General features: G+C 38.5%; 1 protein-coding gene and 1 long non-coding RNA gene across 8 annotated transcripts in view; one reads left to right on the forward strand and one right to left on the reverse strand.

Annotated features, from left to right (window-relative positions):
* Window positions 1-27,764, reverse strand: part of whrna (whirlin a) — a 217,871-nt gene that overhangs the window by 81,698 nt on the left and 108,409 nt on the right. The window lies entirely within an intron of this gene.
* LOC145430087 (uncharacterized) lies at window positions 14,839-17,935 on the forward strand. 2 transcript variants are annotated; one of them, XR_013910497.1, is made up of 6 exons: window positions 14,839-14,877; window positions 14,999-15,130; window positions 15,579-15,614; window positions 15,973-16,125; window positions 16,490-16,580; window positions 17,185-17,935. It is a non-coding gene; the product is annotated as an uncharacterized LOC145430087 (long non-coding RNA). The 2 variants fall into 2 exon arrangements; XR_013910496.1 differs by lacking the exons at window positions 14,839-14,877; window positions 14,999-15,130 and having other exon boundaries at window positions 15,476-15,614.

Consider the following 27,764-nt stretch of genomic DNA (forward strand, 5'->3'; position numbering starts at 1 on the left):
TCCTTTGGCACTTCCTTCACTTAAATACTTCCTTTTCTGTCGCTCACTCTAAGATATCAGGTCATTCTCTCTCTAAACGGCTGTTGAATCATATTTAAAGATTCTTGCAACTATAGCTCAAAGTCACACTGTGTCTAAAATTTCTTTTTCAGTTAGAAAATACTCAAAATACTGGCAAAACACTGATAACCATCACTGAAAGCTGCTCCTGTTGACAAAGACGACTGTCACTCTTGGAGTTTTAGTGAAGGTCTAGTAAATATTAGTTAATAAAACTATAAATTACTATATTTTAACATGATCTATGCCACTAAAAGTCTACATGTAAAAACGTAATAATTAAAACCAGACCTCTCAATGTTGTTTCTGTTGCTGGAGCCTTTTGAAGCATTTCTACTACAACTATTTTTGCTTTCTGTGCAGTTAATTATACAAAAAAGAACCATCTGCAAGTCTGTCCTCCAGTTTTGATGAGTAAGATTATAGTTTTGTATTTGGATGTTACTTATCCACAATTTGTATATATCTGTGACTACAGATGTAACGTGCTAGCCAAGCCTGCAGGGGTTGGCTTTTAACATAAAATTCCACCTTCTTGTCTAAAATCAGTTTACCCTAGAACACTTTTAAAGCTTCGAATCCAATATTAGCAATTATGACTTTTTTTTATGTATTTTATTTTATTTTAAGATGTCCCAGAATCATGTAACACAATCAGTGACACAGCAGTAAAACTGTAGTCATATCACATCACATCTTACAGGCCATGCTGGCTCAGAGATGTATCGCAATCACAGCTGCATTCAGGGCTGCTCAATCATATGAGAAGTGGTAGAAACAGTGTGGGCTGCCTGTCTCCAATCTCTTCAGGTCTCCTGGATTTCCTTCTATTTCCTTCAGTCCCTTGGAGGTTAGAAGAATGTCAGAGCGTCCAGATACAGACTTCAAATAGATTCAAGTTTATAGATGATTTGTAGCTTCTTCCAACACGCAAGCGGACAGAAAGAGTGCGCCAAAGACATCACATTTATCTCTGTTTGAGACCTTTATTGGAAATGATTAAACTTTAATTAGGCCGTTTGGCTTCCCTAACTTTCTTTGTATTGCTCATGATTATATGGGCTGCTTTTAACAACTAATTTCCTGATTCTTTTATTACTTTAGCAGTCTGACTTTCATTGTACTTTCCCCTAGCCCACACTGTCTGCTTGCCTTCCTTTTTTTATGTTTAATTTTCTCCTCTTCTATTTCTTCTTTTCTCCTTTGTCTTTTTCTAATCCTCACCTTGTGTATCTCCCATATATTCGTTCCTTACACTCACCTTTTTTCTTTCCCTTCATTTTATCTCTGTATGCTCTGTCCTCTACATCCAGGCACATGTGCGGCTAACCAACATCAGGAGTGCTTATCCACCATCTGTAACTCTGCACATTTCTTAACTTGCACCTTCGCGTTTTATAAAGCTAAATGAAATTCAACTGTGGAGCCAAAGAACCCCCTTAATAAGGCTGTTTAGTTAAAACATGACTTCAGAATATTACTGCCACTGTGAGGAACTAATCCATAATCATAACATCCATCCAAACACCCGAAGAAGCTGACCCTAGAATTCAAATGAACTATCAAACTGTGATATAGCCCCCCCACCCCTTTCTTCTCTTATGTATTGAGGCGTTCCTTAGTAATTACCCTTATAATTATCTGGAGTCTCATGGCATGTTGCTGAATAAGCAGAATAGTTTTCAGCAGGGCATATATTGATTATACTTAGGTCAGGACTGCTTAAATCAAACAACTGTAGTTGTTTTCATCTGCAGTAAATTATATTTTGCAGCAGAGATTTGTTCTACAATCTCTCTATACTTCATCATGCAGGAAAAGAAGGATCAATGGCAACAGACGTGATGCTGCTTATGGAAAACACAGCGTAAAAAGAAGCTGCAGTGGAGGTGGGTTGCAAAGTGGCTCTCAGAGGAAGCATTAATTGTATGCAGGCTAAAGTTATATATAGTGTTTGTTTTGTTTAACTTGTACAACACGTTGGTCAAGTTAGATTGTTGAAAATGTGCTATAGAAGTAACCTCTGACATAACTTAAGTTGGCTGTATCAATTGGTGAAATGGCATGTACCACAACTTGTTAAAAAAAGGACTCTGGGAGGAGAGGCTGACCAACCAGCTCAAATAAAAAAGTGTGCCGATTTTCAGACATGATGTTCAGGCTACACATTATTCAAACTGAAAAACATGTTCCAGAAAGCAGGTACATTTTATCCAAGTGCAGCCCTTGTTTTGTTCAAGAAGATCTTAGATGTAAAAACTAATTAATCAAATCTTCTCTCTGGGGCTTTTCGAAACTTCTTAAAGGTTAACTCTTGAACTTAAAATAGATTAATGAGTAACCTTATTTTGTAGGATGAAATTTTATATTTCAAACTTAAGACACGATGTTGGCCAAAAATGAACCGTTTTTTTATAGCTTCACTGGACAGGACTGACCTTCAAAGGAAAGCTACATTTGGTCTAAAAATGTCATGTAGAAAATAGTTACAGATGTTAAAAATCTTCTTTATAAAATAAGGAAAATCTTTTTTTTTTCCACTCCAAATAAAAGTTTAAAATAGGTAATTATGCACTATTCTATGACATGGTGGAAGTTTTGGAGTATCCTATTTGTGTTATGCATCTAACATGTTTCCAGAAAGCTGGATAAAATTTAATCCAGGTTTGAATCAATAATGTGACATCTGAACACCTGATCCAGGTTTCTGAATATTCTTGGTTTGTATAAGTAATTTAAACACAACTGCACATATGATTAGAAACCCGTGTTAAATGCCGTCTACACAGAAATATAAATAACCAGGTTTCTCATTAAAAAGCCAACTGGGAAATCATATTGCATGCGAAACACATTTCATTAGTAAATAATTAGCATCATCTAACTTGCTAAATCCTGGCGTGTGCTGATGGTCATTTTGGAAACTACTGCTATGTTAAGAGGATTTAGGCGCTCACAGAAGGCTCTGATATCTGCTACGTGGCTGAGGATTGACAGCCAGATTGACAGTTTCAACGCCTGCTGTTATAAACTCAGCCTGCCTCTGACATTTACAACTTCTGTTTAAGAAATTAAGAAGCAATTTTCTTCCAGACATGCATTTCTATTGTGTTTGCGGTTAAAGAGTTGGACTTAGTTTATCCCACTTTGTGGAGTGCTGTGAAAAAGTATTTGCCCCCTTCCTGATTTCTTTTTCTTGCATATTTGACCTGAGTAAATTCAAAATGCACCTTTTAAGTGATGATTTAATTTACTAATTAAGGGGAAACTATTCAACTTGGGCCTATGTGAAAAAGAAAGTATCACCCCCTGATAACATATATAAATGAACTCAATTTCTCATCTCAAAAAGCAACACACCACGTGATGATCTAAAGAAACAGTTGAAAAACAAAGTAACTGACATATATTAGTCTGGAAAATGTTGCAAACCCTTTGGGACTCCGGTGGGCCACCGTTAGAACAGTGGTGACCCTTTCTAGAAGATTTATCCTAGAGGTCAAAGGAGGTAAGAATAACATCTAAAGCCTGGCAGGTCTCAATTGCCTCAATTAAGGTCAGTGTTCATGATTCAATAAGATAGAGTGAACTGGGAAAAAATAGCATCCATGGAGGAGTTCCAAGGCAAAAACCCCACATTTGCCAAAAAAAAAAGAAAAAAAAAAAAAAGAAAACCCATCTTGATTATCCCCAAGATAAAAAAATATTCTCTGGACTCTTGAGACAAAAGTTTTAGAACATAAAAAATTAAAAAGAGAAGTTCCCCTAACCTCACAGAAGAATTTCTTCTTCACCCATCCATATATTTATATACTCTTTTGAAGACTGCTTCTTTTTCAAAACAAGCTGATAAGCAGAGCAGGAAAAACATCTTAATGATGCAGCTTTGACAGCAGTGAAGTGCAGCACAGCGAGATGCACCTGATAGGCTGATCATGTGTGAGCATACTAATAACCCACTCCTCCAGACTCCCATCACATAATCCGTCCGCACCACAGTGACATATAAACGTGTGGCCAAAAGTTCAGATCTGTGTACAAAGTCGGATCATTTGTTATCAGACCAGCAGGAGCACTTTCTGTTGTGTACCATCACATTTCAACAAAGAACTCCTGTTGATAGGAGGACATGGATCGTTCCCAAAACAAATCCATTACGTGAACTGGAATCTATGGAGCTTCTTTTCGGTGTTCAAACCAAAACCAGACGTCATCCAAACTTACAGATGTTAGAATAACATCGCAAACACTGGTCCGATTTTTTCTATGTAAATACAAAGTGATTCTGTTTGTTATTGCATTGTATTACACAGAAAAATGGATTTATCCAGTATCCAGACTGCATAACACAGATGTACTGATGTAATTATAACCAAACTGGTGGCATGGCGCAATGGGGTGCAATATCATTTCATAGACCCACCAAGTTGGTCTAGACTTAAATACCTCAACAAATACTACTACTGGCACTTTAATATCTATATTCAAGAAAAAACACTGATTATAGGTGTTTTTCTCTAGTGACAAGACAGTAAAGATGACAACGTTATTAAAATTTGGTATTCTCACCACACTTAACTTGCCTTGTTTTTTAAGGTATAAACATTACAAATTAGGCAATGAGCATGGTTAATATTAAACTCACGGTCACTGTTAACATGTCACTGTCACCTACACACTGAAATACAGTTCTGGTTATAGGTTTACATACACATATCATGGGCATGAATGTCATGGTAATTTGGGGCTTTTAATGATTTATTTTAACTGCTCTTTTTCCAGTGTGTAATGATTTACAGCATACGTCTTTAACAACTGAAAAAAAAAAAAGAACTGAATGCATACATTTGAATTCATGCTGGATTTTCTCTAATCCACACACAGTATATATGCATGTTCAAATATATGCATACACCCCCATTAGTATTTGGTTAAATGTCCCTTAGCAAGCTGCACCTCCATCAGAGACTTTTAGTTACCAATATGACAAGAAGCATATTTCTCTTCTTTCACTATTCTTGGCTGAAATGCTGGAGATCTTAAATTAGCTGGTTTCCTGTCATAGACTTGACTTTTAAGGATAATCCACAATAGATTTCAATAGATTTGATGTTGGGAGTTTGGTAAGGCCATTCCAGAAGCTTAATATTAGCCTGTTTGCTTGGGATCAATGTCCTGTTGGAACACCCAACTGTGTCCAAGTTTCAACTGTCTAGCGGTTGATTTGAGGTGAAGTTAAAGAATAATGATGTAGTTTTCCTCCTTCATTATTCCACCCGTGTTGTGCAATGTACCAGTACCACTGGCAGCAAAACAGCACCAGAGCACGACACAACCACCGCCATGCTTGAAAAATGGTACAATGTTCTTAGGTTTGAAAGCCTAACTTTTAGTCCACCAAACGTCTCGTCACTGTGGTCAAATAGCTAAATCTTTGTCTCAACTCGCCATAAAACCTTTCACCAGGAAGAATTCAGCTTGTTCATGCGGGCACCTACAACTTCCAGCCAAGCTTGAATGTGTCGATTTTGGAGCAGAGGCTTCTTCCTTGGTCAGCAAAGTCTCAGGCCATGGTGATTTAAAACTTCCAGTTCATGGCAGGCTTGAGCATTCGTGGTTACTGGGTTGTTCTGAAAAACATCCTCTCATCAGAAGGTGACTGTTTGGGAGTTCTTTAATATCTTGGTAAAATGGTGATAATTTCAAACACCATGCACTTTCAAACAATTGTTTGAACTGATGATCTTGGAATCTGCAGTTGTTTAGAAACGGCTCTTGTCAATCCATCCATCCTCTTCCGCTTATTCTTGTCAGGGTTGCGAGGGAGCTGGAGCCTATCCCAGCTCCCAGGGAGAGACAGGTTACACCCCTGGACAGGTCACCAGAGTGACGCAGGGGTCTTATACACCCAGTTTTTGTTTTTTAAAGTAATTAAAGAATAATGCTGTACAGTCATTCCCATTGGAAAACAAAACTTCAAAGAATTCATTAAATACCCTAAATTACCATGACGTTTATGCTTAGGGTATGTTAACTTCTACCCACAACTGTAAGTGCAAAAGTGCAGGAATTGCTCACATATAGTTAAAATGACACTATATTTTTACATACAAGGGAAAAAGCAGAAACAGGAATAGCATGATGTGTTGTTTTACTGTACAAAAAGATTCACCCTCTCACCATTTTTAACTGCCCCCTCATCCACTCTATCCTGGCGCCAAGCCTCAAGTGCAGTCCACTTCTGTCAAGTGCAAGCCATCCATTTTTTATGCTCTATGACTCTAATCATTGATGAAGTCAAAGTGTTTCCTCTTTAAACTTATGACAATCAAAATACTTGAAAAATTATTTTTAAGGCTCACCTACCCAATTAACCAGTGATTCCACATACAGAAAACTTCTTTTACTAAAAAAACCCCAAAACAAAACTATCTGTGATTTAATTTGAATCATAGTACCAGTAGACTTTTATCAAGACTGAACATCAGAATGTGTGGCAAGACTAAGATCTTTAAAAAGAAAAGAATGGTTTTGCACAGATGCACCATCTTAGAGAGGGGTAGTTGCGCTTTTACCTATTTTATGTTGTGTTAGTATGATTATAGAGGTGGAGACTTTCATTGAACATGGACAAAGGTTTTTTTAAAAATGAGATCAGCACATGGACAAATGATTCAGATTTCAGACTGCTTTAAATGCTTGGCTGCAGACTGGACTTTTTTCTCTCTTAGCTCTGTATGATGCAAATGAAACTGGATATTCTTAATATACTCATCTCAGATGCACAGCTCTAGCTGTGAGCATACAGCATACAGACCCAGTATAAGATTAAAAGGCGATATTTTGAAATGTGGTTTTCAACATTTAAGAAATAAGCTGGAAATTAACGAAACAGGCCTCCTTAATGTGCATTGTTTACACTTCCAGGCTGTACTCAACAATATATGAGGTGTCACTCGATTCAGGTATGAAAGCAGAAAACTCACCACAAAGGACTGTGCATATGACACAGGGCTACCTACAGAAGTTTGATACCAAAATTAACCAGGAAGTAAAGAAGTCCCAGCTAGACATTTACAAGAAAAGTCATGATTATCGACAAATGTTTTTAACTATATTCTTTCTTAGCAAAACTAAAACCTTACGAGTCCCTAAACCAAGTTTTTAATAAGAGGTTTTAGAGTTTAGAGCTCACAGACAACTACGCAGATCACGACTTTAACTTGTAATCCTGTTTCAAACATTATATGGCATTCATTTCTAGGAACGTTTTTGCTGTGGCAGCGACACTTCTGTTGGCCATTTTCCTATCTCTGGTTACTGAAACTATAAACATGTACATTTTTAAAAACAGAAACAGAAGGGGATTATAAAGACTAAAAACAGCCAAAGGAAAATATTTCTCCACAGATAATTATCTTATTCTGTGGAAAAGCAGCTGCACACATAAGAACAGAAAAACAAGGACACAACACCAATGTAATACCTAATTCTGGATGAAACAAAAATTATGTTTCTGTTCAATATGCTTGGAAAAAATTAAATGTGAGATATGTAAGCAGCTTTCTGTCAGCTTATTTTAAGCAGTTGCCTGTTTTTCCCCAATAAACACATTAGTAATTTTAAAATCATATACTTATTTTTACCTTTCTGTTTAGTTACTTTAGCAGAAGCTCTCTGCAGTTTGGGGTTAGTCACTGTATTATATGTCATTTAAAAGAGCTCTTTTAAGTTAGCTTTCTTTAAAAAACATCCATAAATCTGCAGGTATTGTTCTATTAATCGATACACAGTGTCCTTGGCATCTAAATAAATGCACCAAAAGAAGAGTGTAAGCCTTTTGTTGCTGCACTTGCCAATTTACAGTCTGCCTTCTATAGGAATAAGTCATAATAGAAAGTGGATCAACACTGACTTAAACATTCAGGTCTTCTGCAACTTATCAAGGGTTGCATGTTATCATCTATTTAACACAAATAAATAAATAAATAAATAAAAATGAAATGCAGAAGCAGTGTGTCACAAACTAAGCACACAATTCCAGAGGCATTAAGAGCAGAAGTAGCAAATCAACAAATCAAAAAATGTGACAAAATCTATAAAAGCACATGTTTTGGCAGTTTTTTGGCCCAAAGCACTCGGGTGTGTGTTAACACAATGTCGAGAAGGAAAAACATCAGTAATGATCTAGATTGATGAAAGCAAATACTGCTGCCCACCAATCCTGGATGGGTTACATGGCAATTTCTGAAGTCCATCATTTTATAGAAGGAAAGATTATTCACGAGTGGACGGCATTTTATGACAGTTGTCAATCTGCCCACCAAAATCACCCAGAGGTCAGGCTGTGCAATGGTCAGAGAGAGTGCAAAAAACCCAAGAGCTACATCTCACTGTTAAATGCTGACAGTACGACTAGAAACAGACTGAACGAGTATGGCTCTTTTGGAAGGGTTGCCAGGGAAACACCTCTTCTCTCTAAATAGAACATAGCAGCACAGCTTAGGTCTGCAAAGATGCATCTAAACAAAGCACAAACTCCTAGAACAATGCTGTTTGGACAGACAAGACCAAAGTGCAGATGTTTGTCTATGTTTAGCCAAAACCAGACAAAGCATATCAGCACAAAAACAAAACTCTCAAGCATGAGGGTGGTAGAGTGACGATCAGGCCTTATTTCACAGTCTTGATTTTGAGCCGATCATGAACTCTTCGGTATACCAAAATGTTCTAGAGTCAAATGTGAGGCATGCTGCAGCAGTCCAAGGTCCAAACTAGGGCTGCCTCAAATGACTATTTTGAGTCGACTAGTCACCAATTATTTTTTCCGATTAGTCGACTAATCAGATCATACAAGGATGTAAAACGTACAGCTTATTGCACCAGCATGCATCTGCTCTTATATAACTATCATTAGCTCACAGCTTGACGTGTTTAAGGTATGTGCTAACTAAAAATAAAGACAAGATGATAGTTTAATAAACTTTTAGTCAAATTTGCAGATTGTCTCGGTAGAGTTTAATAAAGTCAGCCGTCTGCTCTTTGCTCCTTAAAACATAAGAGAAGACTGGAGTAAAATCTCGACCATCTCACACTTCTGTTTAATCAGTTTTCTGCTTGACGTTTATTCAGCTGTGTACAAACTGTAACTTTAATCTCAGCCAAACCCATTTACCAGAGGTGTGGACTCGAGTCACATGACTTGGACTCGAGTCAGACTCGAGTCATTAATTTTATGACTTTAGACTTGACTTGAAAAAATGTTCTAAGACTTGTGACTTGACTTGGACTTTTACACCAATGACTTGGGACTTGAATTGGACTTGAACCGGTTTACTTGAAAAGACTTGATATTTTACCCCAAATATAAAATTTAACATGCATATTATATAGAGATTGAAAATGTGACGTCATTCACGGGTAGAACCGCAAAGGATTCTGGGAACTCGTGGCAAGAGGTGCTAGCGCACGCAGGCTTTCAATTGAAATCAGTCACACAGCGATAAAAAGAAACACAAAAATGTCAAGAAGCCGTTGTATTATTAACTGCAATAGCCGGTCGCATGACAGCCACGGGAAGCCGACGGGTAAAGAGATCGGTTGTTATCGGATTACGTCGTTGAAGAGAAATTGTTCGAGCCATGTTTCCGAAGTAACAAAGACCCGACGGATGGCCTGGATTGCAGCCATTCAAAGATCAAATATAACGTCCTAGAACACTCCAGCTCACAGGTTAGTCTGCTCCAAGCATTTACACAAAGGTCAGTCTGCTGTTGTAGTTAATGCGTCATTTTTCTTAACATAATTGGTGATATAGGTTACAAGCAAGTCTGGCGCTGAACAGAAATTGTCGTGCTATGCTCCTTTATTTATTGTGCATAAATAGTGAATTATCCTGACACAATATTGCGTTTCGCTTCTGTTATTATGGTACACTGACAAAAACACATACTTTTATTCACAGGATAAAACAGGTTTTTTGTATCACTAATTGCCCAGTACGATTACAGCATACAGTATTATTGTCACTGCTACATTTCTGTGATGGTACCAGAAATTATTTCCACTACTAATTAATTACCGTTGAGCTCAAAGGTTATATTAATAAACGGTTAACGAATGTGTATTTATGAAGACGATTTGTGAGACTGGTAAACTTATGATACGTACGATGGTCTTTCGTTCTACACGGTGCATTTCAAGGTCCTGTACCCATCCGTCGGTAAACTGTACCTGGGCTTGTTGCAGTGACCTGAAGTTACTAAACTTCATGAGTGTATGCACTCACTCCAAGAACCGTATGATTATAAATATGCATATAAATATGCTAAGATGAGATAGCTGACTTCATCTAACTAGCAAATGTTTTCCAGGCTACGTTGGTGATACAGTTTTTTTTAATGTGTATGATATTTTTGTCATGCGATTTTAAAGCCGGTCCTACAACCACATCCAAGAATAACATGCAGCGTATCTCAGAACTGTCGGTGAAAATTATTCTTGGAGCTAGGTTTAATTGAGCTGCATTTTAAAGAGGTGCAATTTCACAATTTGTGTATATTTTCTAAGTTCACTATTTTGTCATGTGTTGAGAAAAACACAGATTTTAAAATTACATGGTCTAATATTTACATTTAGCATAACTGCAACATTATTTTTTCGTTTGTTTTTTTTAAAGACTCGAAAGGACTTGAAATTCAAAGTTTCAGACTTGTGACTTGACTCGGACTTTTACACCAGTGACTTGAGACTCGACTCTGACTTGCCTGACATTACTTGAGACTTGACTTGAGACTTGAGGATAAAGACTTGAGACTTACTTGAGACTTGCAAAACAATGACTTGGTCCCACCTCTGCCATTTACTCAGGAACAAATAAAACACTGAAAAAAGCCAAACAATAACATTTTTAAGTTATCTAAGTGACTTATATATCATGTTTAACCTGAGTAGCGAAAGACCGTGTGCCGGGGGGGGGGGGGGGGGGGGTGTCTGAAAACGATGTGCTGGGAGTTCGCTGTTCTCACCAGCTCTAGTGGGCCTGACCTCCCGGTCAGCTGTCGAGCGGGTGGGTAACAGACATCTTGTCATGGTCCTGGGCCATGTTGGCCCAGCATTCTTAGTTTTCTTGTATTTTTGTATTTTGTTCCGTATGCCGTGGTTCCTAGCTTCTGTTAAAGATGTTCCTTATTTGATTACCCCGTGTGCCCCTCTTGTATCTATGAGCCCTCGTTTCCCCTCGTGTTTCATTTAATGTTTTCCCCAGCCCGTTATGTCTGTGCTCTCTCTCCTCCTGTCTGAACCTCTGTGTACTTCCTGTTTTACTTTGACAGTCTCTCGTCAGTATGCGTCATGTTGTGTTCACTCCTGCCCTGTCTCCTTATGATTATCTGTGTCAGCTGTGTTCCCCGTGTGCTCCCACTTCCCTCATTAACCCTCTGTGTATTTATGTGCATGTCTCCCTCAGTTCAGTGTCGCGTCGTCAATGTCTCCTCCCCTAACCTGTGTGTCTTTCTGTGTTCCCTCGGTCTTCTGTTAGCATTCCCAGTTTAGTTCTGTTTCCTTGTGAACCCTACAATAAAGCAGTGATTTTGAGTTCAGTTCCTGTCTCCGTGAGTTTTGCGTTTGGGTCCTCATCTGCCTCCACACAGCCAGTTCATGATACATCTCCAAAAACGTCTGAGCATTTTTGCAAATATGTGATGTCTTGATAAATCTAGCAGATATTTGAAGTTTATACAGCTACATTCTCGCCTGAAAATATCTTTTTTTTTTATTCTGTGACCCAGAAAGAGTAATATTAAAAGTAGCTGCCGCCATTGTTGGAAACTGGAATTGGCTGGGCCATGCACTGAATTCTGGGATAGGTTGGGCCATGAAGGATACACCTGACCCATCTTTCAAATCTGGGGAAAAGGAGGAAGCATTTGTTCGCCACATTTGGAGGAGTCTTCAAATTTGGACAGCCTTCGTCGAGTCGCTGTGACGTAAGCGGCCTACAAAGGCCACCTCCGAAGGATGCGGCCCCTGAATTTGGACACAGCTACGATTCCGGAGACTGCTTCTTCTTCTTCAGCGTTTAATGGCAGCTGGCATCCTCGTAGATACATTACTGCCATTTTTTGTTTCAGTCCGTTATTACAATGTTAAACACTACTACTTATTCTTGCGTCTTTCAGGATCTCACAAAAGTTCAAACGCCACATCGACTATTAAATTAGTTGTCAACGATTTTGATAGTTGACGTAATTGTGAGTAGTTCACTAATCGTGGCAGCCCTAGTCCAGACCTCACTTTGATTGAAAAGCTGCGGTAGATAAATTAATGATCACAAACCTCAAAGAACTGAAGTGCAAGTTGTCAAAAAAGTGGGCCAAAATTCCTGCTAAAGGTGGTTTTACAAGTTACTGAATCATGGGGTGTATTTTCTCACACACTCTTTCTGCACTTTGGCATAAATCGTATTAAATAAATAATGAAATATGTGCAACATGTCATGTGTTGTTGCTTTCATGCTTTATCTGTTTTTATGTCTTGTCACATATTTATAACATGTGCAGTCAGCACTGAATTGGAGAAATAAAAACAAAACGCAGTTCCCATGTTTGTGCTTCAGTAACGAAACAGTTGTACTTGATGTGACTATAAGGTTAAGATTTCTCTTTTTGTGAAACATTTGTTTTGATATGGTCTACTGAGAAAGGCGTTTCTTTATCACCGAGCACTTGCGCCTTGAGGCACAGGCACTTTTTTTTATGCCTCTCACACACACACAGAGTGTAGACTTGTCTCACAAATGTGTAGATTCTATCTAAAGCATTCTTTTTTTAAGATAAAAAGGGATGCGCATTTGCAAGTAAATGTTTGGAAAATGTGATAAAAGCCCCTTTAACCGAATTGTCTGTAGTGTAAACCTGCGTGCTCACGTAAATGTTTTAAATCAATGTTTACTCCAAGCTAAGGATGGAAAAAACATTTTACCCTTGCTCTTTCCAAAAAGACCAAATTGAGTGAAAGAGGAGAGAAATGCAACAGAGCACGCATTTGTTCCATCTGTGTTACTGGCTGGCAGCCTGATAACCATGAGAGTACAGTTATTGACAGTTACTTTCACAGGAAATGTGCAGCTTGCATTTATGAACAGCACCTTTCCAAAATCCACAGAGCCTTTTCCCATTTGTCCTCTGTTGAAATTGTATCACAGAGCCGTTGCTGTGACTTTGTAGTCTGAGCCAGTAGATATGATACAATTACCAGTATTTGGCTCAGTGGGGCAATTGATAATGTAGCGAGAACGCTCTGCAGGAGCCACATCACAGAGAAACAGATGGGCTGTATTCCTGCCTTAGCCTAGCTCCTAATGTGAGAGAACATCTGAGTGTCATACCAATCAGAGCAGGTGTGGGTACAATAAAAATATATGAAGGGAAGGAACATTTAGCAGAAAGACTGTGATTAAACAAAAATGTAATCCTCAGTTCTCAGTGCTAGTGGTTATGATCTGTTTTTCTATCATGATTATTAAGATTTTCACTAGTTGCTACACAACAATCGTCCCTTTGACTCCTCTGGTCTGGGAAAACTGCGGTTCCTACACTGCAACGAATCGGTTATCCTCTTATGCACCTTTGTTGCAGATGTAGAACTGGAAGCAGTCCAAAGTCCCATTCTGACCCTTTGGAATAGCGCATGGACATAACGTGCTGGATCTCCTCTACTATAGCAAAAGGTCAGCCATTTAACTTAAAATTCATTTAGGTGATGAACATACAGTCGCAGGATGCCAAATTGAGCTAGCAGAGTGGGCAGTGCATGATGATCGTGTATGTACAATAAAAAATTCTAAAGTTTTTTCTATGTGCCCTTTGAGGGAGTACAATGGCACGCATGTATCTGAGGCCATTTGCAGTAAATCTCCCTCTGATATTTCAGTATGTAACAGTACTCTGCTTTCACAGTCTGAGCCTGGGGGACAAATCCACAGCCCACTAATGGGTGAATGTCAAAAATACAACAATCCTAGCACGATACATGTCCTTCAGCCTTGAAGACTGCAGGTTTTCCACTGAAAATAACTGTTTTGTCTCTAGGTCGCAGCTGGAGACTCCCTCCTACTCCCCCTTGACAGGAAAGCTGGATCAGTTTGACACAAAAGCTGATGTCTGCTCTTAAGATCCTTGATCACATGTGAGATTTGTTTACATTTTTGGCCACTCCCAATAGAGTGTGTGTGGGTTTGCTGCTGAGAAAGGTAGAGTCTGGTGACTGGCCAATTCAATGAGACTGCTGTCTCTGGAGTTGAACATTGGATGGACAGCAGCCTCTTAAACTTCAGCTGACATCTCACCCCTCTCGCTGCCTCTTCTACAGCTAAAAATGGGCCAGCGGACAGTTTATTTATTGACTCAAGAGCTCTGTGCAAGTAGTGTGCTGTTAAAATACAAAGTCGTACATACTGCAAATATTTGGCACTTTATTATGAGTGAGAAGGTGTTTTGCTGAACACATTATCCTCTTTTTTTCTAATAGGACTTTAGGTTGGAGAATTGTCATTTGCTTGCTTTTTGACTTTTTTGGGGGAAAAGTACAATTCGGTTAGAAGCTACATTTGTTGTTTTGGAATTGCTCACTATATTGAATAATTATGGTGTTCTCCCTTTTTTGGGAATAGGAATAGTGGAATACAATGGAATCATCATACCTTCTTTATATATTTTTTAAAAAGATAATGTTCATGACAGCAGGAATGGATCATACAGTAAATACAGTCCAGCACTTAACACTGAAAAAAAGGGACTGGCCATCTCTTGGATTTATGTAAGCATCTTGCATGTATTTAACACAATTGCCTCATGTTTTAAAGTTAAATGTAACTATATAGTGTAAAAACTACATGATATGCAGAAAGGGTGTATTAAATTGTTCATATCATGTTCAGGTGAAGTAAGTCAATAAGATAGCAACGTTAAATCTCGTGAAACCACGCGTGATTTCATCTCGCGGGCTTTGGATCGTGGTTTAAAAAAGGCATCCATCTCAGTCAAGTCGAGCAGCCAACTCTACGTTTTTGGTATGTCTTGATTTTTTGAATTAATATTTACCATATTTCAGCCAAATGTAGTTAAACGTCTAGAGTGTCGCCATGTAACATGCTAAAAAAGAGCCGTTAGCTTATTTGCTGTTTTATCTGTTGTCAAAGAATTGGCGCTTTTTCATTTGAATTTGTCTTTGGCACAAGAGCCGTAATATCACATTAAACCTAATTACGAGGCACTCATAACATAATTTGGTTTTCTGTGTGAATAGATTTGCCAACTGACTCTTCAGTTACATTGTGTATTTACTGCACCGTGGTGTTAGTGAGATTTTGGACATTGAACAGCTTTAGCTAATATCATCAGCGGCATTATGCTAGCTTACATCCCTACCCCTCCTGGCCTCACCTGCTGTCCTTTTGTTTTTGTTTTTGTTTTTTTTGCTGCACATTGAGAGACGACCTCTATTCTGCATTTCACCAGGAGTCAGCTGATGGATTGTGGGTTCAAGGTGTTATGGTAAGAAAGTATATTCTATTTTCGTTTCTGTAACTTAATTATAATGGGTTTTTTATAATTATTAGGTGCATGCATACTCACCCTATTAATACAACTGAGAAATCCAAAATCTGCCATAGGTTTAACTTATACCTGTATGTATTGCCAGAAAGGTGATTACTGGACTCGCATTAATGCACACTTGAACTGAAATGAGGTTGTAACTTGTGGGTTGTTGGGTTGCAAATCAGAAACAAACATCTTTGGATTTTTTTAAATCCCATAAGATCTGGAAACACAGTTTTTATTCAACAAAACATTACTGATTAACCAAGCACAGTGCCTGCTGTTATTTCAAAATAATTTTATGTCATTTCAGATAAAATGCAGCATTCCAGTGCATCCCAACCATGCCTTTACAGTCAAGGTTTCTGACGGAGCTGAGTTTCTCTCTGACAGTCTGCTGAAAGTGTTTGCAAAGTGATCGGGGGAACAGGGCACAAAGCTAAAGGATGTAGCTGCCATTATGACAGTAAGAACTTTAAAATTCTTTAACTACAAAGTGTATATGTATTGCATTAGGTCAGTAAAATTTTTATGCTACATCCATTGAAACAGTCAACTATTACCTGTGAGTACTGATTCCACTAAAAGGATGCCATAATTTTCGTCATGCATTTACTGGCCCACTGAGAAAAATTTATCTTTTTTTAAAAATAAATGTTCTGGAAACTATATATCCATAAAGTTGATGTCAAACAGGAACTTTTGATATTGCTTTGTAGATGCTGGTGTTGCATGTTGACTGGTTTAAAAAGTCAAGAGTTTTTGTCTGGGATCATTTTCTTCTGTGCTACTGAAAAGTTCACAAATCTCTGTTTTCTTTGTTATAATAGTCAAGGATGACATTAATGCTCGGAGTCCCTCATCAAAGTGCTCCGCATCTGTGTGAAAGACAATTGCAACATCTTGGTGCAGGAGTTCATGGTGAGTGTTTTATGAGTAGATTGTGGCTTTGCAACATTTAAAAATGCATTTAGTTATCCACTTGATCCTCATTGGACTGGTTAGGACCAGTAGTCCTCTTTAATAATTTGAAGTTCACATGAGGCCTGGTAGTGAACTCGGCCGCCGGCCCTTGAGGCCCCATCCTCACCCCTGTATTAGGGGTCACATCAGTGTGAAAAAACTTTAAATTTGTCATTCTAATGAACAAAGGAAAATCCCACCAGTATTTACATTAGCTTTTGTTTGAAAAAAAAAAAAAAAAAGACCAACTGACCAACAGCTAACCAAATTGTGGGGCTGAAAGTCTAAATTCTAACATCTTCTGAGTGACATAGCCTGGATTTCTGATGGGCCGGTGTCTTTCTAACAAAAACTAATGTAAAGCATTTGAAATTATTATGTTTTTCACCCTCTCTTAGAAACTCTGTTAGACCATGAATGGCAGCATGGCAGGCCACTCTTTCGCTATAGCTATTTACTATGTTGCTTGCATTGGTTTAAATTACTCTAACATTAGAACTGGTAGATTCAAAAGAGATGAGTTTAAAAAGGAATCTTAAAGAAATGTTTTGTGTTTAACCAGGACTTGACTGAGGCCACTGCACAGATTGAGAAAACCACAATGAACATCTGTCTCCAGAGATGCGCCAGGCAATGACTTTTCTGATGTTGTTCTTCAAGATCTGGATAACGTGACCTTTGCAGTAGCCATGCTGTTTGGACCTTTTTTATTCCTTCAACATGAGTTACCCATCACAACTCTGCTACACTTTTGAGGTGATTCAATGGGTGGTAATGGAGTTGGATGCAACTCAGCTCTCAAGAAAAGCTCACAACTAAGACAAAACTGCTCCTGCAACGAAGCTCACTGTTATGCATGTGAGGTGACCAGCTCTAGGTGAGAGGACATTTAAATCTCACACTTGTTCTGCTGCATTTTTGAAGCTCAATTCCAGGAACGGATCGCAGGGTTCATTTTTATATACTCTGCAACTGCCATGAGGACGAGCTGTTTTTTGTTGTTGTTTGTTTTTCCTTTTGCTCTGTACAAGTTCTGTTTGTCTGTTTGGCAGCATTTTTAAATTTCTCTTTGTATTTTTTCTTTCTTTTACTAGTGAAGAGATGTAGCGTGAACAGTTATACAGTCTAAATATCCCATATGGGTCGTGTGAAATGGTATTTTCAGTTTCATTCAGTTGAAGTAAAGAACGTTGAATATTTCTAAGTGTGCTGTTTTGAACCAAGATGTCACAGTATGATCAGTGCTGTAATTTTTGACAGTCACTGTATCAATGTTATTTTTGCGTCTCTTGAATAAAGTTTTTGACCTGCAAGTGCTAATTTCTTTAGTTATTGGGGTAAAATGGGTAGTGTTAATAGGAAGGTGTTTGCCAATTCAGTAACCTAATTTAATGTTAATGGAAACTAACATTACCTCAAATTGTTTAGTTATAATTGTTGTTTAACTGAATCTTGATGTCAGAGGCCTTAAATAGAATGTTTTGTATTGTTCTTTCCCAACATTTTTCAAAAGAAACAGTCTAATTTCTTTGCTGCGATTGATTCCAGAGAACACGGAAGAACTGACATTATTTAACTGTTGATTTATATAGATTCAGTAGAGGAGTAATGTCAGTTTAATTCTTTACCTACTGCAGTGAAATTAGACATGTTGTTTTGAAAGGTTACTGGTGGATGCCAGCAACCATCTTGGAAGAGAACAATACAATCTGTTATAAGGCCTCCATTTGAAAATTGTGTATTTGATACTAGAATATAATAGCAAAATGTAATTTGAAGATAATATGTAGTATTTAAGTGACCAAGTAGTATTGGGTAAAAGTTATTGAATCGTGTTGGGATAACGTGAGAAAATTGTGAAGGATTAAAATATTCCAAGAGCTCAAATTACTTCATCAAAACATGTTTAAGTCACATTTTATCAACACAAATTGCACAGGTTTATTGAACATGAATAAATTGTGTTAATTTAACTCAATTGTTTAAGTTGCTGCCAAAGCAAAACATCTGTGTGCAACAAATGTCCACCATTGAATTAAGTAAATCCAACAACATATTTTTTTCAGTGAATCGCTTTACTGATGCAATGTGGAGACCTTTCAAAACAAAATAGTGTGTTTTTTCTACAAAATCCAACGCCATAAAACTTGTAATGGACACCAATAGAGGTGAATAACATCTGTGCCACTTAAATATATAAAATTCTGAAAAAAAGATTTGCTTGATTCTATAATTTTACCATAAACGGTTGAGTTTGCCAATACCACTGGACACACAGGACAACCTTATTGATGCTGTTTGCAGGTAGCAAGGACTGAATGAGTCAACTTCACTTTTACATATAAAAGGGCAGCTCTTGGAGAAATGCAACAAAATCACAGGACTTTGAGTTGAGCTACCGGTTGTCTTGCCCCTCCTCTACCTCTGGCTGTTATTAGTAAACAACCATGGATTTTCTAAAATACTCGAGAGAGTGCATTTGCGTGACTAATCTGCTTGTTTGGTTTTTACTCCAACAATATTGACTAATAACAGAGTAAATTTGCAGTTAGTGCCATCCATCCATCCAGATGGATCATGGGCCCAGCAGGCTAAACAGAGATGCCCAGACCTCCATCTCCTCCGCCCACCCCTCTAGCTCGTCTGGGGTGAATACTGAGATGTTCTCAAACGAGCAGAGTCATGGATCCATCTTGGATATTTTGTCTGCGTTTTGGTCTTCTTTATAAACTTTATTTTTTCTCCTTCTTAATTTTTAAAATTTTTTCTTCTGTTTTACTTTTGTTAAGTTAATGCATTTTAAAACTAGAAAACAAACATACAGCCAACTTAATGGCAGAAAATAACTTGCTTTGTTAAAAATACTGAATATACACAATTTATATATAAATTGTACTAACTGCAAAAGTACAAAATCAGAGAGTTTAAACAGCTGGTGGTGAAACGGGTATTGTTTTCATGTGAAGAGCAACAGTTGTTATTCACTTCTCAATGGTCCCCGGTGAGCCGGGAAAGTGAGGAAGCTCAGGTGCCTGTCAACAAGCCACACTTTGATCAATGATCCTTTGGATAGCAGGAACACTTTCCTGTTGTCTGTGGAGTCTGCATGCCATATTTGAATCTCATGTTTGCTAAAGTGAGAAACAAGGAAGGCTTCTCCTTCCTTCAAGCTCAGCAGGGGTTTTCCAGTGGTGTGGACCGACACAGTCATAGCTATAATAAGTAGAAATAAATGGCCTGCTTTGCCTTTAAACTGCTTTCCAGCTGGGAAGTCAGAAATAGTGCAATATGGAGCACTGTTTCCACTCCACGGAGCAGGCACATTGTAAAACTGTACCTGCAGCCTGGATTTTCTATTGGATCACAGGGCCTTAATGTTTTATATAAGCAGTGAGAGGATCAACATGTTTTTATGCTTTGAATATTAGTTGACTAACTGTTTATTCTACAAGGGTCGGTGTAAATACAAGGACAATAAAAGCGAATGCTAGTTGAGCTGTTTTAAATTATTTTTAGCTGATGTCAGCCAGTTAGCGCCGTCTGTCCTTGAAACCATGGGGTACACAAACAATGAGCACAAGGTAACTGCAGTGCTTGTTATTCTCTCTACCAGGGACTCAATTAGCATCACACAATTGTTACCGAGCTGCCAGTTTACTGTTGGGTATAGATTATGCAATGCAAGCTTGTAAGTGGTGACATATATGATATCATCAACTCAGTGTACTTTGCTAAATACTCTGACATGACTGCGTTAACTGCATTACAAAAAAGAAAATACTGGCAACTGCCAACGGTACCCCTCACACTCCTAGTATCACCTTGCTCTCAGGTTTTCGCATTTACAAGATTTTAAGAGGACTCACTCTGACCTTGTGGTTGATTTCACTGAGATTCGCCCCAAATTTTTTAGTAGATCCTATGGGATCATTTTGAAGCTTTTACGTCGCCTTATTCTCGAGTTATTACATTCACAAACTTCAGTGTACGCCTGCCTGCACGCCCGGCGGGATGACCACAATACCCAATCAGCCTTTTACTGCTGAGTTACTGTGTTTGTACGATCTGTACCATACAATGGCGGGGCACACTTTTTAAACATGAATAAAGTAAATACAGCATACAAGTATTTACAATGCATGTCTGCATGTTGCCTTCTTGGATACACAAAGTGTTTTTGCATCACAATGAAATCCATCAATAAAAATACCACTGAGTAAATGTGCTGACTAATAAACCTTGATATGCAATATAATGATTGTAAACAACTGTTAAATAGAAATGTCCAACAATCTAGTGAAAACGCAAGTGACATATTTTGTGGACGCTACGTCTGAATATTTAAAAATATAACTTCCAGTGTCCCTCCTTATCTGAAAACACAATCACCTGTCCACTATATTAGGTACACCTGTGTTAATGTAAATAACTAATCAGGTCACTTCCACAGTGGCTTTACTATTCAACACATACTCAAAATAAGTGGTACAGTGGACATATATACATACAGTATGTATAAACCTACTCTTTCCTAGCTGTTCAGCAATATTTTACTTCTTATTCTCTCCCTGTAATTTTTAGATTGGTTTGCTGGCTACCTTTGACCAGAACTCAGACATATTTCCACACTGAGAAGAGTATGCGGATGCCTCAGTCACCAAATCTTCAAAAAATGTTGTAGGGAAGGGTCACATCCCAGACATTCAATACCATTTATGGAGAAATGCTCTTTTAAAGATTACTTTTATGGCATTTCTGCTGTATTAGACTGCTCACAGTGAAAAGAGGAAGAAATGATGGGCAAGAGAAAATGTAACAAAGCAACAAAAGGATCCTGGTTAATTTCAAACCCATCATAACAGAGCAGCGAGCTCACCAAGCAAGTTGCTATTTCATATTCTGTTTTACCCTTTCTATGAGCCTGTACTGAATTTCCTTCTTGATAATCACAGTTGCTTAAAATTATATCCAGAGAGAGGATAACACAAGCGAACAGCTCTGTTTCAAGTCTGGGCAACGTTATATGTGTTTAAAGATGTTTTTTTCCAGTGTCTGACATCTTCTTTAAGTCTGTTGAAATCTCAAACACTTCATCAGCAGCAGGAGCAGCTTTGAGTAGATATACCAATTATTGCTGTGGGATTTTTGCATGTTGTGGCTATAAAGTCTACATGCTTAAAGTTTGCTGATCTTTGAAACTGTTGCTCGCCATGCTTTCTGTATTTCACCGTTCATCCTGAGCTTCCACACTATAAACAAGTAGCTGAACAGCCCTGCAGGACTTCAGCAAATGCAAAACAAATAGCACTCAATATTCAAGTCACTGTGCTCCCAAAGGATTCACTAGACCTGAACTAGTGAGGCTTCAACACCTAGAGGAAGTTAACTCTGGAAATCCAACACCAAAAATAATCTTGTTTAGTGCTTTTTCAACAGGAATGGATGGAAAACCACCTCTGTGTAAACTTTAATCCATCCATGTGCCACCTAGTTGATCTCCTTAAATAAAAGTTTCTTAAATGCCTCATGAACCAACAACAGCAGGAAAAAGAGGAGGTCAAATCCATCTTACAAAGTCTGAAGTGTGCCCAGATGCCACTCTGGTTAACTTCATGTTTTGCCATCACAGTAGGCATGACCTTTCGCTCGGCCTTAATTAAATTAAAACTGATCCAGGCAGATGTCAACCAAAAGGGCACTGGGCAAGGCTGACCTTTCTTCTCTCTTAGAGTGCAGTGGGTAGGCAGAGGTGCAATTTTAGTAGCTTGGCATGTATGTATGTGGACTAACATTAATGCTACATACTAACAGCAAAGGTTTTTATAAGACTCACAATGCAAAGTGACAAGAGAGCAAAATGATGTAACATTTACTCAGCCGCACTTTCATTTTCTCTGCAGGCAAAGGCAGTGACATCTCAGCGGTGTGATGATTATAGAAGCCTGGGAATAATACAAGCCATCCATCACAGTAGCCAGATGAGAATAAGCTTATAGACACGCAGAGTGAAGCAGTCGGCTGCAGGGTAAGGAGCTGAAGCGTTGTGGGCAGTTATGAGGGAGCATCCTCTCTCCTCCTGAGCACTGACAAGACAGCGCTCAGAGACATCTTTAGTTTACCCGAGTCTGAGCCCCGAGGGTGTTTGCAACACCAGTGATTTATCACGGTACATTAAAAGCTCAGACATTCTTGGCTCTTCTGTAACAAAGAAAATCCTAATTTGAAAAATAACTAAAGTGGTTTAGATTGAACAATAATCACATTTGTTCAGAGAGTCCTTCCAAGTGTTACAAGCCTGGAGTTGTTTGAACCTCAGCCTATTAGTGTCTCCTCTGATCTCCTGCGCATGCGTTTGTGGCTTTCTCTCTCCTTCTCCTTAGCGAACGTCCTGTGTTCCCTGCGTGATCGGAGGCAGGTAAGCCTGGGTGATTGGCTAAGTAAGTGATTGTGACTGTGGTTGTGAGAGAAATGATTTGTTTCAGCCAGCAGACACAAGGGTTCCTTATCTGACCACGACTAATCTGTGTGTAGGATGTGAAAACATGCCTGGATCAGTAGTTACGTTAATCACTTCTTTTTCTCTTATCAAGTAAGTGTAGGTTGTATTCTATGGGTTACCTTAAATGGGGAAAAAAGCAGTCTCATGCATTCATGTTGCACCAGGGTGTCCTTAGGCCTGATCATAGCACGAACGGAATTCTGAATCAGCAGAAAAGTCCTTATATATTCTTTTTCCCTCCAAGACCTTTATCTCCAGTCACAAATGAAAACAGAAAGTGTTTGGCTGAATTCCAGGATGAGCCATAAAGAGACCAAGGTATTAACCTCAGTCACTCATCCAGACAAGATAACACAGACAAATCAGGGTAGAAATACTACCCAGTGAGACACAAATACACTCCGCTATTATCACTGCATCAAATTTCACCAAAGACCTTATTAATACATAACTGAAGCTAAGTGAGTCTAATACAAATGCCAAAATATGCCTGTTGTTTTACAAACAGGCGCATAATGTTGCATATGTTGCATACGATGAGGCCGCCTACAGGGAGGAGGTGGATCGTCTGGCTGAGTGGTGCGACAGAAACAACCTGCTGCTTAACACCGAGAAGACCAAGGAGCTCATCGTGGACTACAGGAGGGATGCTGACCCACATCCACCCATCCACATTAAGGGGACGGCTGTGGAGCGTGTGAGCAGCTTCAAGTTCCTGGGAGTCCACATCTCCGAGGATCTCACCTGGACGACCAACTGCTCCAAGCTGGTCAAGAAGGCTCACCAGCGCCTCTTCTTCTTGAGGACTCTGAGGAAGAACCACCTGTCCTCAGACATCCTGGTGAACTTCTATCGCTGCACCATCGAGAGCATCCTGACCAACTGTATAACAGTCTGGTACGGGAACTGCTCTGCCTCGGACCAGAAGGCATTGTCGTGAAAACTGCCCAACGCATCGCCGGAGCACCACTTCCTGCCATAAAAGACATCTACAGGAAGCGGTGTCTGAAAAGGGCTGGGAAAATCATCAAAGACCCCAGTCACCCATCACATGGACTCTTCACCCTCCTGCCCTCTGGGAGGCGCCACAGGAGCCTCCGGACTAAGACCACCAGGTACCGGAACAGCTTCTTCCCCACAGCTGTCAGACTCCTGAACTCTGCCTCCTGACATCTGACCCACGTTAAACTCATGGACTGAACATACACACACCCACAATGGACAACTGTATCCTCAAACACAATAATAACATGGACTGAACCACCACTCACAACCACTAGCACTTTATATAGCCTCTGTAGAAACTATCTACACCCTCACTTATCTTAACTGCACTACTGTATAGCTCTGTGTAAATAATCATTCTGTACATTCGATAATCTTTAATCCTACAACTGTTTACAACTTGCATAGTTCCCATTTCTGTATAGCTGTATATCCCAGATTCTGTAAAGTTATTTATTTCATATTCTGTATAGTTTTTCATATTTATATCCTGTTCATATCCTGTACATAGCTTGTACTCACTACAGCCTGTACATACTTATAGTTATAGAATATTCACAACATACTTCATACCGTGTACATTATAACATACCATAATAGACCCATTTCTGTAATATACTCACATATCTATATTATTGCTAATATATATTGTAATATATCTATATCACTAAAGCACTTCTGGATGGATGCAAACTGCATTTCGTTGCCCTGTACCTGTGCATGTGCAATGACAATAAAGTTGAATTCTATTCTATTCTATTCTATATGAGAGGCCAATATGGACGCTAAGGTCTAAGATAGCTGCTTACATCCTCTTGCGCATACAAATCTATAATAAAGGTGTTTGCAGAATCCGACAGCCTCGTCAAGCAGTTGGAAAGGTCAGGATGTGACATCACACAATGATCTATAACTATGCTAATGTTTAGTATGTGGAAAATCAAGCACACGTCTTGATCTCACTGAATTTCTGAATATTTGATGAAATTACTTTTTTCCAAATATATGTATACTAAAATGCAAGAAAGTAAACAAATTGCCTGTCATAATTTCTCACGAGGCACAGGTAATGTTTTTGTGTCATTGGGTTTGATTAGCAAAAATGTAACACACAGCACAGACTGCCAAAACAATATTTAAAAAAAGGCAAATACACACTTTGAAGCTGAAACCATCCTTGTGCGTATCTATTTATTTTGAATGTGCCCAGCCATCTGTCAGCCTGACGTGGAGGACTATACAGTACTTTATTCAGAAAGTGCTGTGCTGAACCATAAAGTCTCAGTACAGGTGTAATTTGCCAAATTCAGCCTCTTTTTTTTTATCACAAGGTACGAAACCTAGTTTAAAATTCTTATACGACTGGGAAATAGCCTGTGAACAGCATTCAAGTGTGGGTAGAGTACATATTTTTTTTATTCATGCCCCAAGACAAACTCAACCCAGCTTTAGTGCTACAGCATTACGTTAAATTTGTTAGACAGAGCTCGAGGGCTCCACACAGCCCACAAGCCGTACACTTCAGAATGAGTGCACATTATAAAATCACACTGCTCTGCACAATCTTGAGATCTTTTTAGGCCAGAAGTCTGAGAGCAGTGCAGACTTCCTGCTGAGTGATGAACCCCTGGTCTCTGAAGACAGCGGGGAGCTCATCATCAGCGCTGACATTTGCTGACACAAATATGGAAACACTGACGACGACGACGCATAAATACATCAACAATAAGGTCACTTTAATGTTTTAATTCTTTTCTAAAAGTTTTGCTCCTATGTATTCTTTGTGAAAATATATACATTTGCATAGCTGTTTACATTGCTGTCCTTTATGATAGTGCACTGTGGTCTTAATTTTGACAGTTTAACAAGGGCAGGCTTTAATTACAAATTTTCAATAAAGCAACAGTAGCAAGCTGTTTTTGTGTTGGTTTTGGACGCTTAAATTAGCATCCACTGAATATTAATTCATTTTTTTTTCTTTTTTCTTTTCATGATATCCTGACAGACATTGTTTTAATACGGAAAACATGTTTTAGCTTTGCTTTGGACAGCTGACAGTGACTGCTATGCTACTGGTGTCAGTGGGAAAGGTTAGTAATTAGAATTTCACAGACATGAGGCCGTGTATGCTGCAGGTAAATCTGTGACTCATTTTAATGACTAAATACCATAACAGAGATTAATTTTCTGCATTTTTGGGCCTCACCAGATTACACACTTAAGGAAACTATTTTGGTTTGACCAAAATTCTTGCAACTATGTGCAATAAGTTTTTGTTGCCTTTCGTTGCTCTGAAGACTGGGATAGATCTGGGATCACTCAGTGAGGTGATACACTTATGGTATGGTTTGAAACTCCTACGTCGCCTTGTTCTTGAGTTATCACACTCACAAACTTGGGTGTTCAAAGAGTCATTATTTGCAAACCTTATCAAATCTTAGAGTGACTGCAGTCTGTCTGAGTCGGACTGAAAATGTTTAAAGACAGAAAGGCTGAGGGCAACTATTTGCAATCATTTGCCAAATATAAAAAAATTGAATACAATAACTGGCAATCACAGATTTTTCCTAGTCACAACAAGAAGGTTTCTGTCCTATTTTTTCCTCTTGTGTGAGCGATCCACATGTGAAAGATTATTTGTGACTAGGGCTGGGCCATATTATACCGTTCACGGTAATACCCAGAGGTGGGACCAAGTCATTGTTTTGCAAGTCTCAAGTAAGTCTCAAGTCTTTATCCTCAAGTCTCAAGTCAAGTCTCAAGTAATGTCAGGCAAGTCAGAGTCGAGTCTCAAGTCACTGGTGTAAAAGTCCGAGTCAAGTCACAAGTCTGAAATTTTGAATTTCAAGTCCTTTCGAGTCTTTAAAAAAAAAAAACGAAAAAAGAATGTTGCAGTTATGCTAAATGTAAATATTAGACCATGTAATTTTAAAATCTGTGTTTTTCTCAACACATGACAAAATAGTGAACTTAGAAAATATACACAAATTGTGAAATTGCACCTCTTTAAAATGCAGCTCAATTAAACTTAGCTCCAAGAATAATTTTCACCGACAGTTCTGAGATAAGCTGCATGTTATTCTTGGATGCGGTTGTAGGACTGGCTTTAAAATCGCATGACAAAAATATCATATACATTAAAAAAAACTGCATCACCAACGTAGCCTGGAAAACATTTGCTAGTTAGATGAAGTCAGCTATCTCATCTTAGCATATTTATATGCATATTTATAATCATACGGTTCTTGGAGTGAGTGCATACACTCATGAAGTTTAGTAACTTCAGGTCACTGCAACAAGCCCAGGTACAGTTTACCGACGGATGGGTACAGGACCTTGAAATGCACCGTGTAGAACGAAAGACCATCGTACGTATCATAAGTTTACCAGTCTCACAAATTGTCGTCATAAATACACATTCGTTAACCGTTTATTAATAGGACCTTTGAGCTCAACGGTAATTAATTAGTAGTGGAAATAATTTCTGGTAGCGTTACAGAAATGTAGCAGTGACAACAATATTGTATGCTGTAATCGTACTGGGCAATTAGTGATACAAAAAACCTGTTTTATCCTGTGAATAAAAGTATATGTTTTTGTCAATGTACCATAATAACAGAAGCGAAACGCAATATTGT

This window comes from Astatotilapia calliptera, chromosome 7 (assembly GCF_964374335.1).
Source record: "Astatotilapia calliptera chromosome 7, fAstCal68.1, whole genome shotgun sequence".
In the NCBI taxonomy this organism is placed as follows: Eukaryota; Metazoa; Chordata; class Actinopteri; order Cichliformes; family Cichlidae; genus Astatotilapia; species Astatotilapia calliptera.